Source organism: Topomyia yanbarensis, chromosome 1 (assembly GCF_030247195.1).
Source record: "Topomyia yanbarensis strain Yona2022 chromosome 1, ASM3024719v1, whole genome shotgun sequence".
NCBI lineage: Eukaryota > Metazoa > Arthropoda > Insecta > Diptera > Culicidae > Topomyia > Topomyia yanbarensis.
The window spans coordinates 138,055,468-138,064,798 of NC_080670.1; the positions used below are offsets into that span (position 1 = coordinate 138,055,468).

The window sequence follows — 9,331 nt, forward strand, 5'->3', positions numbered from 1 at the left end:
AACAAACGATTTCGCTGTGAAACTCTATTGCCGGAAAAGCTGCCATCGGCACAGAAATATTACCATTACCATCTGATGGCTTCTGCTCGTTGACACACTTTGAGCAAATACAAATATGTTAATACGGAATGCTCTGCTTATTTTTCGAGGACACGTTTTAAGCTACCCTGTACCTGAAAAGGTACAGTGTCAAAGTGACAGTGTACTTCAAAAAAACGATCCTTAGTTGGATATGTGTGTTTTGCTGAAGGTTTGGTACTAAGTGCAAAATTCATCTCCGTTTAACTGGTTGAAAGATTAATATAATGACTATATGCTTCCTGTTTTTCTGAAATGTGTGAATGTGTGTATTCGGGGATCTCATCCAGAAATCACGGCATTTAAATCAAATGAAACGGAAAGGAGAAATAGTTTTGTTCTTCATCTATTTATTATTTTTCGCGTCGTCAACATGGTTTTCCTTAGTAAGAACGTTGTCGTTAATCTAGATTCCATGCTTCACTGACTTGGTATTAAAACGGATATATTTCCATCAAATTGATTTCAAAATAAAATATACGATTTTCGTAACTGTTTTGCACATCTTATTTTGTGATTGGTTGCATTAGCTTTTTGCCTTGTTTAAGAGTTATCATGTTAAATAAATTTAAAAAAATAAAAGGGTTGTTTACAATTACAAGCTATCAACTTATTTCTCCTTATCGGATTCGGCTTTCTTTCCCAAAGGAACGGCGACTTTTAATTTTTCGGTGATTTCTAGAATTTTGCTTCGGACCAGTTCCAAGTAAGCGTCAATCGACTGCTTGTTATTTTCGTAGACCTTTAGCAAGGTGAATAGTGCAACGAATGCAATGACACACGTCATTCCGTTGAAAATGGCACCGAAATAGGTTAAGCAGTAAAAGACAACGCCAAACTTGTTAGAATCGATTACATCTTCCGCCAGGAACAGACGGCGTAACTCCGACAGCAGGGCGTTGGCATGCGCTACAGCAACCGTGGTCAGCTGCTGTACTTTCTCCTGCGATAGGGTCAAATCAAAGTCCAGGTATTCTTTGAACGGGTGTCCTTTTGTACGGCCTGAAGCACATTCTTGTAGATTCGGAACGAAACGATCGCGAACAGGACCAGCAGCAAAACATACGAGAAAACGCTGATCAACGAAATTAGCGACATGGCGAGCTGCCGAACACGATTGCTGATTTCTTAACATCACGCCAGTAGATCAGGGATTCCACTTTCGGATGCAATTTCTCCGGCTTGAACCAAGCATCCAAACCAAACTGCTTGAATAAATTCTCCGCCTGTGTACACTGTTCAGCAGGTTTACTGCAAGAAGCTTCTACCGGTTTCGGCATTTCCTCCGATGGTTGTCTCACCGGGGTCACCGCTTTTGGAGTAACTGATTTTGGGGTGACAATCGGCGGCGGGGCCGCAACTGGTGCGGCATCGGGAGTAGCAACAGCCGCAGTCGTATCAGCAGCAACAGCAGAAGCAGCCACACCAACTGATAGCGAGTCTTCGAACTGTGGCTCCACGAATTGGTCCTTTTTGTTGTAACTGGCGAAAGCACTGAATATATCTTCTTTTTCTATACTATCGGAAGCAGCAGCAGGAGCACCGGATGGCTCTTCAAGTTTTTTATTTTATGCGGTTGTGCTTGAACGAACCTCGGCATACGAGTTGATGTTCATTTAAATGTCATAAATTTTCAAACATAACAACAAACCAAAAGCTGTGTTGCTAGTTTGGCAATATTTCATCAAAGTATGCTGTCATTCTGACAGTGTACTTTTATTGGTGTACCTGGGTTATAAAATGTGTCCTTGAAAAATCGTTAGAGCATTCCGTATTAACATATTTGTATTTGGTCAAACGCCGATTTAGACTTATGATTACAATAGATTTGGTTTGAGCGAATTTCGATAATTTCCCTGGGTCTTCTAGAACCGGTATAAAAAATGATAGATAAAAAATGGCCAGCCAATGATTTAAATTTCCGATTGCAGGAATTGTGCTGTCTAAATTGGTCAGACTGAACTTCCCCGAGTCATCCGGAACCGTCACAAATAAGCATTATAATTAATCATGCTCGAAATATGATTCACGCTGAGTACGTCACTTCCCTGAGAGCTTCATGAATGGCAAATAGGTTTACAATTGTTACCGATTTCATACACATCCGTGATGAATTAATAAAATACATAATTTAAAACATTCATATGACAGCAGAAATATAAAAAAGAAATAAACAAACAACAGCTGATGTCGTTTTTCAGTTATCAAAAGCGACATCTAACAGCAAACACACAGACTAGTTTTCGCGAGGAAATGTCAAAATTCCGCACGGAAGAAGGAAAAATATTTCGCGACCTCATTTCGCAAGAGGTGCATACTAAGCTTATGCATAAAAAACGCCGCGAAATGCTCGCGAAAAAAATTTTCGTTTCGATTTCGTAAGCGGTACGCAGCTCTCGCGAAAACGATAACGAAAAATGCAGTTAGCCGAGACACGGTTCGACAAACGATAAGTTTCATTATACTTCCGCGAGATAGCGCTGCTTTCTGTGCGCTGTCACCAAGGCAAACTTTTTCCTTGCGAAATAATGGTCAATGGTATTATTTCGCACGGAGGCTCGCGAAATTTTGACAGGTTGTAATGAAAAAACACAAGATTAGTAATTTTTTGTATTTTTTTTCATCGCGACCTGTCAAAATTTCGTAGTTTTGAGAATCAATATTTTGAATTTGAATGGTAAGTTTTAAAATATTATTGGAATTGTGATTGTTTCTAGTAATTATTATTATTTACAGCACACCCGAACAAAGCAGCCGCACTAGCAGCATTTTTCGTCAGCGGCAGAAGCAGCGGCCATCTATCTACTTGATAAGTTTTCATCAACAACAACCATGCTACAAATCAGCTCAACTTGACTCAACATCCTGGATCTGGCAATCAGCCAACCAACATTAAATCGATACAACCGTAGCAGTACTAACAACTCCAAATCCAGCAGCTGTCAACATTCTCAAAAAAGAACCACAGCAATTACAGCTCAGAACCAACAAAGCAACAAGAGCTTTTTTACGAATAATGGACCCATCGGAAACACTTTATCGGCACATTCTGTCGTAAAACTTGCCTGCCACTATTCTTACCAGCGGTTACCTTCCTGATGTAGAGAAATCAGAGCCAAATACAAACGTCATATTACTGCCTTGGCTCCTACCAGTTGCTTGCATGAAAATATTGCTGCCTCCACAGTGCTCGTGATTCCATCGCAGCAGCAGCTAGCAACCACTATTCCAGGGCTTATCGCCAGCAACATCAGAAAATTAAGATTTCCCCCAGACCATGACCATCATCCGACAGATCGGTAGCAACAACGTTCAACTGACGGTACAACCTGGCCAGCAACCGCAACTAGTGCAATCGATCCAAGCCAATCAGGGACAAATGTAGAAGACCATTGGTCACCGCAAAAAAAAAGATACGGCAACAGCACCTTCAAACACAGTAGCAGCAGCATACTGTACTGTACCACGCCGCGTGCAGGAGGACTTTTTTTATTCAGTTGGTGCAGCAAGGTGAGTCATTTTTACTACCTTTTTTTAGTTTCGGAAGGATCAGTACCGTGTTCAGTACATTGTAATGTAATACCCTATTCTTTCAAAAGCTCGCGTTCACTCATTCACGGATATTTTTCATCATAATTTTTTTCAGATCGAACAGCAACCATAGCGGATACACACCGAACACCAGCAACATAATGCCATGGTAACCACCCAGCAGCAGAACACGGTGATAATGGGCCAACAGTAAATACAACATCAAGATCCTCGGAAAGGACTTTCTCTTTCGGTATGTGTTTACCAGTAGCTTCTCTCCTCCAAGCATTCCTTTGCATATTTAGATGTCCTTGTCAATTTACAGAACAAACATAATGGAAGCATACTCTACACGCGCGACATATTCAATCGGGCCAACCGTGTGACTCGTTTGGAAAAAAGCGCTCATCATCGGTTTCATGGCAGCGAAGTGAGCAGACAAAAGAAGGCGTTTTTTTTTCCGAAAGGTCGCTCTGGGCAAAAGTTCAGCCAATTGCAAGGAATAAACCACTGGAGTGACAATATCCGTGCTGATTCAGGACCTTTTTCCATATATTGTAGCTTTTGAATTTTAATACCCGGTCGAAACGATGGCAAGTGTTGCCGATAACTGGGTCAAAAAGGCGGAGGGAGGATCAGGAAATTTCTGCACTCGGTATTTTTTTTTTGTCATAACCACCTAACCTATTTTTGGAGCGATAATTTTTCCATAGGTTTTGAATTTTTCTTTTCAATACAAATAGGTTATCGATCTGAGTATCCCTAAGGATAAGGAACCAGAGCCGGCGGCTGACAGTCCAAAGAAAGAGAATGCGGAAAAACCCTCTAGTTCACCGCCAGTAGAACCAGCGATCAAATTACTCCCGTAGAAACGGCTGCACCTGCAGTTTTGTTTTCGGTAGCTACAGAAATTAAGACTTTAGCAGCTTCTGAAGAAAAAAAAGTTGCTAGCGAAAATGGAGAAACAGCTTCCTCCACGGAAGATGCAGAGGCATTCAAGTAAGTCGAAATCTGGAGAAAATTTTGATTAGGACATAAGTAACGTTGAGAGCCTCTCTCTGTTTACTTTCTGTTTCGATTATTACGTCTTTATAGCAGTTTACACTAATTTTCCAGTACATATCGAAAGCCGATAGTTTTTACTAGAATATTAGGCAAAGAGTTGAGTACTAAATATTGAAACGACCGAGTAATTAACAGAAGAGAAACACCCCAAAAAGAATCTCATTGTTCTTACGTCCTATTCAAATTTTTCTCCAGAAATATTTAATATCAGCTTTAAAATTATCCATGATTCATCTTTTAGCCCGGCGGATGCAAGTTTGCTAATTAAACTTATTCGCAAAGGTCTAGTAGAATCAAAGCTGGATCTGGGGGTGAAGGATCCTTCTTCGCCGCTATACTTGGTTAAAACTTTCGAAGCTTTGCACATGAATTCGGAACTGCTTCAGGGAGTCTATGCTGTGGGTTTTAACGCTCCTTCCAAGATTCAGAAGACGGCTCAACCTACTCTGTTGGCCGATCCGCCACAGAACATAATCGCCCAGAGTTGGTCGGGAACAAGAAAAACCACTGCCTTCGTGCTGGCAATGCTCAATCGAGTCGATCCGTTGAAAAACTATCCGCAGGTGATTTGCCTTTCCCCACGTATGAACTGGCAATTTAGAAGGGGAAAGTAGCTGCAAAACGGCAAAGTTTTGTGCGGAAATCGAACTTGGTTACGCCGTTCGCGGTGAGAAGATCGTCAAAGGGGCGAAGCTGACTAATCATATCATCATCGGAACAGCCGGGCGTTCGACCTTAAGGTTCAAGTTACCTTTTTTAAGCATGTGTTAGAATTGAACGCTTGGTAGTGTGCGCAGGAAAATTTGTGTTCAGCTTTCCCACCGGATTATCCATTTAAACCTTTTTAAAACTCTAAAAGAAGAATATCAGTCGATTTATTAGATCATCACGATTCAATTCATGCAAAATACCTGCTGGAAAAACCATCGGCTTAGCTAAATGGTGCTTTTGAAAAAGTGGCTGTGGTTTTTTCATTGCGCAGTTGTGTTGCGTACCCCAGCTCGGTGTGGTAGTGTGATAAAAAATCACAGCCACTTTTTCAAAAGCACCATCCAGCTAAGCCGATGGTTTTTCCAGCAGGTATTTTGCATGAATTGAATCGTGATGACCTAATAAATCGACTGATATTCTTCTTTTAGAGTTTTGAAAAGGTTTAAATGGATAATCTGGTGGCAAAGCTGAACACAATTTTTCTTACGCATACTACCAAGCCTTGAGGTAACTTGAGCCTTAAGGCTGTGAACCATTTGGCGATTTTTTTTAACCTTTAGTTAAAATTTGACAGTTCGAAAGTTATTTTCTTTTGAATGGAAAAAATTAACCGAGAGAGCGAACCATTTCAAAAGTTGACATATGGATAGTTATTTAGAATTGACAGCTGCGAAACCACAAGATGGTAGAGGTGTGAACATTTGTCGATATTTTGAAAATTAGTTCTTTTCTTATTACATTAAGTATGACAGTCATAGCCTCGAAAAGTAAACATCCACATCATGAAATAACCCAAACAAATCTTAACACAACACGTTATCGTTTCCATCTTTATCCCTTAATTTTGTATTGAAAAATATTGACAACCTCAATTAGGTACAGAAAATGTTTTCACCTTTTTATTATGCATCATGGGCAACATTTTAACCATCGAGCTGTCAAATTTAACTATCGCTCTGTCAATTTTAACCATGCTCCAGAGTAGGGTTATTTTGCAAATAACTTTCGAAGTGTCAGATTTTAACTAAAAGTTAAAAATTTCACCAAATGGTTCACAGCCTAAGAAGATTGCCTTTTTTTGTACTGGACGAGGCGGGCGTTATGATCGCTGTTCTTTTTAGCCACGTACGAGCGGGAGGTGATGGGATTCGCCTAGTACATCGTAACCAATCCGATCATGATTCGTCTGGTGCGGGAGCAAGAATCACTCGATAACACCAAACACTACTACGTCAAATGCCGCAACCAGGACGAGAAATATCAAGCAATTTCAAACATGTACGGTGTGATTACCGTCGGACAAGCGATCATTTTCTGTCATATGATGTATAGAACAGTTGTAAACTCCAAGTAAACTTATTTTCGGCATTGTTAATCGATCGAAACAGTCACGCAAAACGTCCGGTTGGACCAGGATAATCACTCAGTAGCGGTACTGTCCGGTAATCTAACGGCTGAGCAACGGTTGGCCGTTTTGGATCGATCCCGAGCCGGACTAGAGAAGGTATTGATTACAATGAACGTTTTGTCTAGGGGTAAGCTCCACCACTTGATTCTGGCTGCAGCACCAGGTTACGGAGAGATTCTTTCGCCTTAGGTATCGATGTTGAACAGGTGACCATTGTCATCAACTTCGACCTGCCGATGGAACGAAACGAATCTGCATCAAATTGAACGCACCGGTAGATTCGGTAAGTGTGACTCATTCTTGTGATCCTACAGATTGTATTACTTCCCTCTTCATTAACAGGTAAGAACGGTATCGCCGTCAATCTGGTGGACAGTAATTAAAACATGATGATTTGCAGATCAATCGAAAAACACTTCCAGGAAAAGATTCAGCTGCTCGGCGCGGAGAACTAAGACGAGATGGAAAAGATCGGATCGTAAAGTGTTTTCGACCAGCTACTGATGAAAGGCGCAGGAGCTTATTTGGTTCATACTTGTTCCTATTCTGAGTTTATAATTTTATTTACTGCCCATAAAAGCATGAGTCCCATATTGAAAAGCAGCAAGCCGAGAAAAACACTATTGAAGATTTACATTCTCATCACAGAGAACAGACGTCCATCTTCAGCATTCAACTTGTGTAAAATCTCTAACGGTTTCGAAGGTAGTTTGGATATCTAAACCAGGTGCGCTACTGTCGTCATGTTTTTTTGTGGCTGAGTGCGACAGAATTGACAGCGGTTATTCCTCTACCCAGTCAAACTAGTCCGGAACCGATTCGGACTTCCAGCATGAATTCCAGCTCAAATGCGTCAACCGATAGAGTCAGAATCGGTTGTTTTCTTTGAGCTAGATTCCATGCTGAATCCTTCCAGGATTTCGAATCGGTTCCGGAATCGATTTGACGGATAGTTGGGATAGGTTGGTGAGGCGGCGCTAGTGTTTTTAGTATATTAATTCAAATGTTTACACACGTTTTTTAAATATTTTTGTTCGATCATGGATGTCTGTTCTCTGTGTTCTCATTGAGCCTTATAGATGGGACAACCACGTTTTGGTATTTTTTCGGTATTTTCATAACAAACCTGGTAATCTTATTTGTTCATTGTGATTCGGTGGTGATACAGAATACAATCCAACAGACAACTCATTTTCGTCAAAAATCCATATGGGACTCATGCTTTAATGGGCAGTTTAGCTCTACCCAGTTGATTTCCTTAAGTCGATGAGTGAAGTTTCTCCTTCGCGAAATGAGCATTTGTAAGAAATAGGATGTAATTCAAGGATCGGTGACGCGAGGATTGTTTAGCGCATGTTTAATTGTTATTATGATAACCACAGAGAACAGACATCCATGATCGAACAAAAATATTTAAAAAACGTGTGTAAACATTTGAATTAATATACTAAAAACACTAGCGCCGCCATACCAACCTATCCCAACTATCCGTCAAATCGATTCCGGAACCGGTTCGAAATCCTGGATGGATTCAGCATGGAATCTAGCTCAAAGAAAACAACCGATTCTGACTCTATCGGTTGACGCATTTGAGCTGGAATTCATGCTGGAAGTCCGAATCGGTTTCGGACTAGTTTCACTGAGTAGAGGAATAACCGCTGTCAATTCTGTCGCACTCAGCCACAAAAAACATGACGACAGTAGCGCACCTGGTTTAGATATCCAAACTACCTTCGAAACCGTTAGATTTTACACAAGTTGAATGCTGAAGATAGACGTCTGTTCTCTGTGACCATACCTTCGATGATGCTAATCGGTACACACTTAGAAATATTCGCAGTATTCGGTAATTTTTACCTAACTTTCAACAGCTGAACGTTCGGTAATCAGTTCGGTAATTGAACTAGTTACAGAGCGTTTGGTAGTTGGGATATCCAAACCAGGCGCGCTATAGTCACAGAGAACAGACATCCATGATCGAACAAAAATATTTAAAAAACGTGTATAAACATTTGAATTAATATACTAAAAACACTAGCGCCGCCACACCAACCTATCCCAACTATCCGTCAAATCGATTCCGGAACCGGTTCGAAATCCTGGATGGATTCAGCATGGAATCTAGCTCAAAGAAAACAACCGATTCTGACTATCGGTTGACGCATTTGAACTGGAATTCATGCTGGAAGTCCGAATCGGTTTCGGACTAGTTTGACTGGGTAGAGGAATAACCGCTGTCAATTCTGTCGCACTCAGCCACAAAAAAACATGACGACAGTAGCGCACCTGGTTTAGATATCCAAACTACCTTCGAAACCGTTAGAGATTTTACACAAGTTGAATGCTGAAGATGGACGTCTGTTCTCTGTGCTATAGTCGTCATGTTTTTTGTGGCTGAGTTCGGCAGAATTGACAGCGATTATTCCTCTACCCAAACTAGTCCGGAACCGGTTCGGACTTCCAGCATGAATTCCAGCTCAAATATATCAACCGATAGAGTCGGAATCGGTTGTTTTTTTAGCAAGATTCCATCACAGT

At 40.9% G+C, this 9,331-nt stretch overlaps 2 pseudogenes; one reads left to right on the forward strand and one right to left on the reverse strand.

Moving 5' to 3' along the window:
• Positions 1 to 323: 323 nt before the first annotated feature.
• Positions 324 to 1,636, reverse strand: LOC131692422 (reticulon-1-A-like; annotated as a pseudogene).
• A 2,139-nt stretch (positions 1,637 to 3,775) lies between these two features.
• LOC131675963 (DEAD-box helicase Dbp80-like) lies at positions 3,776 to 7,623 on the forward strand (annotated as a pseudogene).
• Positions 7,624 to 9,331: the final 1,708 nt, after the last annotated feature.